Below are 6,992 nucleotides of genomic sequence, written 5' to 3' on the forward strand. Positions count from 1 at the left end.
CACCTTCCACAGCACCTCCCACCCCCTCCCCACCCCCCCCCCCCGGACCAAAACCTGGGTTTCCTGAGTGATGATGATGACGATGAGCTTAGACTGTGGAGCCAGACAGACTGGTTTGAATCTTGGTCAGATATTTATGAGTCGTGGGATCCTAATCCACATGTCTTCTTTTTTAAAGCATGGATTGCTCAATTGCTTATGACTGCAGAATTCACTTTGGCCTCGCAGTCCTCTCAATCTCTTCTTTCATGTCCTACCCGTGCGTCTTTCATGGGTTTTTTTTTTTTGCACTGCAGTTCAGTCATTTTTGCACTTTTTAAGCTTTAAAAAATGTAATGCATACACACTTAGAAAAATAGAAAATTCTTCTATTATGTTAACTTTCAGCAATGCCTGTCTTTCTTTTAATTTAACTTAATTTTACATTTCATTAATGCAACATACGCACTCGTTCAAAAAAACAAAAGCTACCTAAGCCCTATATTTGTCTATCACAGAATCTCACTCTCTAAAGGCAACAAATTCACCTCTTTTAATCATCCCTTCTGTTATTCACCTTCACATTTCTTAAATATTCCTCTAATACTATATTTTACCTATTAATTTCCTACTTTAAAAGATGGGAAGTTGGCTATCTTCCAACCTGGCACATACTCCTTTCCCCCATGGTCCAAATTCAGTAATATTTATTATATCAATTTTCAGGGTTTATTTTGGCAAGGTTATTATTCACAGCTGAGCTTGCAGTTTATTAATATTACATCTCCTTTCTTATAGAACTTTTTGTTTTCCCTTGACTATGTGTCATCTTGATTTTTGTTTGCATAATTTTCTACATACTTAACACTAATCCATTCCCCCAAACTCTGATGGAAGTCCAAATCACCTTTAGATAGATAGGTTCCAATGAAACTCTCTGATTTCCGTGTGTACTTTTTTTTTTTTTAATGGAGGCCAGTAAATGGAATTCCCATCTGGCATATGGCCCCAAGAGGCTGGCTTAATTGAAAGAAACAATGGTCTCTTTAAACAGCTGCTCTTTGAGCTGCAGTCCAGCAGTGGAGCTCTAAATGGGTCTCACTCTTGCCCCAATTCCTAATTTCTCTCATTTTCATTCCTTGGGACAGACTTACATCACGTACTAGTTTTTACAAGCCATTCCATGCCCTTTTCTTTATTTAACGGGGAACATGACTCATCTCTCTATGTTTATGAGGCGTCACTATACACGAGAGTCTTCCACAATATCTCCCTCTATGGCTATGGATTTTGTATGTATCCAGTCCATAAGGGCTGGATGCCTGATTGAGGTTGGAGAATCTCATGGGACCCAAAGAATAGATTGTCTAAAGGCCCAGTACCTGCCCATTTTTTATGGGCCCTTCTGGGATCCAAATTTCCACTGCCTAGAAATCTTCCCCGTTATTCAGGCTAGAAGGGATAGATTATTAATCCAGCCCCTTCTAATCCCTTCCGGGAAATATAAATTGTCTCCCAAGGTCGTTTTCACAGACTTGGCAAATGCAAATCCCATTGACAAATAATGGGGAACCAACACCCTCTGTCACCTGAAACCAGACAATGCGTCCTTGGTAAGAATTCATGCCAGAGGGAAAGGTACACGCCATGTAGCCAATGTAGCCGAACCACTCTACTGCCTTTTGGTCTAGTGATTACTGGTCTGAATACTTTCATTGGTTTGTTATCTGGAGGCTCAAATCCTCCAAATAAGCCACTGTTTCAACCAAACATGGCAAATGCCGAGTCCCACGTGCCATGGTGTTTGGCAAACACTGATTGGCTAAATCAGAGAACCAGCTTGCAGGCAGATGCTGGAGTCCCAGCCTCAGCCACACACATTAAAACATAGTAACCTTTTGGCAAAAAAATCCCAAACCTTGGGCTGCCAGGTGTTTTAGATTTGGCTACCCTCAATTTGGGCCTTAAGTGTGCTGGTTGTGTTCAGGTCCTTTGGTCCAATTACGGTAATAATTGTAGAGGTGATACCACCTCTATCAAAACAGGCCCCTGATTTAAACGGTATTAGCAAGTCAAGCTTCCAGGCCAAAGGTTTCCTTCAAATTCTATAAGCAGCTCAGCCTCATTATACCATTGAGACACAAATGCATGACTCCATGAACTGGAGTGGGTGTCCATCTGGAAAGGATGCCTCTGTCCCATGTCTGAGATAAAAAGACACCATCCCAGGAGCTCACTGTTGGAGAAGACATCGTTTCAGATGTCACTCCAACCCAAGACCTTGCCATGGAGAATGACTCCACCCCTACCTCCTAACCAACTCCTAGTTAACCACACCCAACCAACCACACCAGAGCTGGGAAAACCCTGCTGCCCATTCCAAGCTATGTGCTCTCCAAGCTATGATGAAAAACTGCTATCCTCCCAAAGCTCATCCTGGTCATTCCTCTCCACCCTTTTCCCCTCCCCTTTCCTTGATATTCAGCACCTATAACCCAGCTCAGTCCCTTTTCTTCTAACTGTGCCCACCCTTCTCACTGTCCAAAAACAAATGGAATCCAAAACCATCACCCCAGCTCCTTAGGTGTCTACAGAATCTTCAAACAAGTATATTCATTGAACTGAACTAGTCTATCTTGACAAATACCCCAAATTCTTGTATCTCACATATCAAAAGTACAAAAAATATTAGACTGCTTAATCATGACCAGGGACTCCCGGCAAAAAAAAAAAAAAGTTTTTGAATAAAAATACATACACACACACAAATTAAAAGTTTGTCTAGGTTCTTGACTACACTGCAGAAATGAATTTCAAGAGCTCATCAGGTGAGTTAGGCCAGTAATTTATCAATGTAGGGAGGAAAGAGGCATGGGAGAAAGTAACAGATCATGGGTCCTAGGTAAAGAAAAAGGGGCTAAAGAGTGATAAAGTGGGCTGATTTAGAGATTACACTTTCCCATTATAGCTTATAAATGCCCAGGTTTTACTTGCTTGTTGATCCAGGCAGGCGAACTCAGTGGGAGCAGGGCACAGAAGGCAGGAACAGGGCAGGACTGGCACTGGGACAGGGTGAAGGCAAGAGAGCTTCGTGCTTCCTTTTTAAACCTTTAATTATTCTGTCCCTTTGCTAATGGCATGGGAGGAGTTGCAGCTGTTTGCTGTTTTGATTGATTACCCCACCCATCAATCCCCCAGTTGGGCCTAATTATAAAGTCCTTAGGGGAATATCAGGGCTTCTCCTGGCTTCTGGAGGAAATCTTTTTCTGAATGGCAGAATCTTGGGGTGGGGGTGTCTTCCAGCAGTCATCTTGGGGTTTTTGATGTCCACGAGGGCTTCTTGCCAGGTTCCAGATCCATCTATTGATTCCCTGTCATACTAGCTGGCTTCATTCCCCCCCTCAGAGAGTTTACACCTTTATTCTTAAAGGGGTGCTGAAGGGAGATGATCTTTCTTTTGTAGCTACTTTCTGCTGGTTAGGGGCAGTAGGCCCTACCTGACAAGTGCAAAGCCCTCCTGCTATTCTATCTCATTGGAGGAAGATGGATCTGGCATCCTGGGCAAAGCTGGATGAAGTTCCCATATGGCTAAAAAGATGTTGATTCTGGTAGAAATAAACTGGATTACAATCTTGAGAATAAGAGGACACTGGACCACAAAAGTAGAAAAGGCAGGTGCCAGCAAAGTCAGCATTTTCCCAAAGTTGGTGGGAAAAAAAATCCTTCCTTGAGTTATTTTATGCTGTTGGTTAACTCTAGGGAGAGACTGCAAGAGATAAAGGGGTTTAGTGTAAATTGCCAATCCCAGGTCCTATAGGAGAGGAGATGAATGAGAAGAGGCATTGCCCTTTTTAGTTAGGCTACAGGAGATGAAAACAGGCAAGATTTTTAAAAGGGGTGTCTGATTGCCCTCCCCCTAGCAATGGGCATTTGGGCTAGAGTTAGAGGAAACAGCTGACTTTGACATAGACACTACTTAGCTTTGTCTCTTGAAGAGGTATTCCAGGCCGTCCAATGACTGGCATTCGTACATCCTGTCAGGTGCTTCTGGTGAACTGGCACTTTCTTGGGCAGCTGGCTTCACTCAGGATTAGTGCACCAAGCTGGACATTCCTTTAATTTTAATAGCTGTGGGAGTGATCAGAACTACAGAGTAAAGGTCCTTGCATTTTGACTCTAATTGAGTGAGGCTTGTTTTCTTGCCAAGTTTTGATCAGAATCTGGTCTGCAGTCCTGGGTGAAGAAAGGTTGTCCATAGGCCACCTCAAAGGGGCTAAGCTGAAGTAGATTTTAGCCACCCTATTTGCTGTTTCCCCTCTGGTGGGAAAATGCTTAGCCCTTGTAGGATGGCATGTGGGTCTGCCAGTCCTCCCCAGGGTATGAATGGGACAAGTTCTGGAGTAAGGACTAGGAGGGAGACCTGGGCTAAGCATGTTCATTAACTACTTAGAAAATGAAGTTTACCAGGACTTTTAGCATGTTTAATGTTTCTCTGCATATGGTCTAGAATAGAAAATATATCACTATAATCATCAGGCATATATCCAGAATAGGCTATAGGTACTACACTTAATACTAATTAATATACTACCCACTGCATAAATTCCTTTTTGAGCAGCAATTAATAGATTTAAGTTCCAGGTTTTGCAATACATTATATGTTATATTTCCTTAGGAGCAGGCAATAATGCCAATTTTGTTTAAGTTCTACTCACAGTACTCTGGTGACCATTGCTCCACTTGGTATGTCCTTCACACAGTCAGCAAGCTGCAGCACCATTGACCCTAGAGAGAAGGTAGGAAGGGAGGCTCCAGTACTCCACCAGCCTGGCACATTGCACCCTTCAGCACTATGAAACAGTGCCAGTCTGGAGGTGATATCAATTATATACTTGGCTATATCAAGCCATTGTTGGCTGCTGCAGGAGTTTGAAACTGCAATGTAGTCTCCATCAACTTCAGGAGCACAAACAGAAATGTAGTAGATACCTTTATGGTTTTAGGGGTCAGTGAACATCCTGGCCAATAACTCATATGGAGAGGCAACCTGCAGTGTATCGAAGGCCTGGTCTGAATGCACAAGAGTTTGACAATGCTGTAGTCTATCTCTTGATTTTTATACACTTTTTAACATTTCCAAAGCAATGTGTAACATATCAAATGAACTTAACTTTTTTGTACTTTGCTTCTTACTTCTGTACTTTTACCATGAAGATGTTAATTAGCAGGTATTTTACTTTAGTAGTAGAGGAAAAACTACTTTTTCCAATTTTTAAAGTGAAAACTAAAGATTGCCAATGGAATCAAGATACTTTTTCTTTAATCACCATTTGAATATGCAGATTGATGTGACTTCCAACAGGTTTCCTTGTTATGAAGTTACTTCTTGCCATTAATATCAATTTAGGTTTCTAATTAGTAATGACTTCCTGGAATTAACCATTTAAATGCTTCAGTTTAGAAGATGCTTTTATAAACTCTTTATAATTGACCACAACAACATAGACTCATTAATTTACCTCAGATTATAATTAGCAACTAATGGAATTTATTTTATGCATTTAAAAGAGGGCAGATCTATATTTCTTTAACTTAGTTTCATTAGATATGAACTTAACTTTCATCACCTTAAAGACTTAACAAATTTATGTACTTGGTATTTCGTAAACCTAGGGAGATAATACCCAAGCTAGATAAAATTAAAACTGTTATAGTTTATGCAAGGAAATGCACACTGACTACTAGGTTCTGGAAAACTGTTTATTTTTAAAAATCTTTCCATAACTTTCAAGGACTTTTTCTTTACTTGTTGATATTTGGTAGTAGGATTATTAATCACCCTTATTTTAAGGCTATTAAAATGTTCAAATTGAGGGATTACAGGACAAACTTAGGTTTTTCATTCCCCAGTTTAGGAGATAATTTCAATCTGTCACACCTTGTCTTTCCCCCACAGCCTTTGTGAAGAGAAGGCCTTGAGGGTAGGGCAGGTTAATGAGTTTAGGAAGAGACGACATGTGAAGGCGTTTTAGGGACTTGGAATTGCCCTGGATGGTGCTTCAGGGGCAATCACCGGACATTGTAAATCCTCACAGGGCCCACTGGATGGAATGAGGGAGAGTATGGGCTATGATGTGGACCATTGACCATGAGGTGCAGAGGTGCCCAGAGATGTACTTACCAAATACAATGGATGTGTCATGATGATGGGAATGAATGTTGCTGGGGGGGGGGGGGGAGTGGTGGGGTGGGGGTGGTGGGGTTGAAGGGGTCCTCATATATATTTTTTTAATGTAATATTTTTACAAAATCAATTAAAAAAAAAAAGAAAAAAAAATAAAGAGCTTAGGAAAAACTTTTTCCTTTCCTAAGTTTCTATATTTGGATTTCTATATTATCTTTCCATCCTGCTCAGCCTAATTTGGGCTCCAGGAATACTTATTCACATGTATAACTGCACATTTGGTTTTTCAACTTGAATAGAGCTCGTCTAAGAATTTTCACTTGTTAATTTGATATCATCCCAATGTATGAAGTTATATATTAAACAAGTAGGCAGACATGAATAGAGTTTGACCTAGAACTCGCTGTTATAATTTTCATTTTCTTACAAAATAGGTTTAACTGTAAGATGACACTTAAAAGATTTGTTTGAAGGCTCCCTTTTAATTACTCTAATTTGCACAGTGACCATGCAGTTTTGCACAAGAATTTCATGTCTTAATTAATGGCTTATAAGCAAAATGTCCCAATGCTTTAATACAATTTTCCTTTGCTTCAGAACTCTATGTTTCACTTTGACTTTAGCAGACATTGGGTGAGCAAGACTAATTCTATGTATATTCACTGAGGCTATCGAAGCCTCAAGAAAGCTGGTTTTTCTTATGAACTGATGCTTTAAGGAACTCTGACAGTCAAAGCAGGAGGTCTCTTTCACTTCCCAGTCCTCAGAGACAACAGGAATCCAGTGGCCGCTGGACTGGAAGAGTGGACGTTCAACCCTGAGGGCCGAG

The sequence above is a fragment of the Dasypus novemcinctus genome, chromosome 6, assembly GCF_030445035.2.
Source record: "Dasypus novemcinctus isolate mDasNov1 chromosome 6, mDasNov1.1.hap2, whole genome shotgun sequence".
NCBI lineage: Eukaryota > Metazoa > Chordata > Mammalia > Cingulata > Dasypodidae > Dasypus > Dasypus novemcinctus.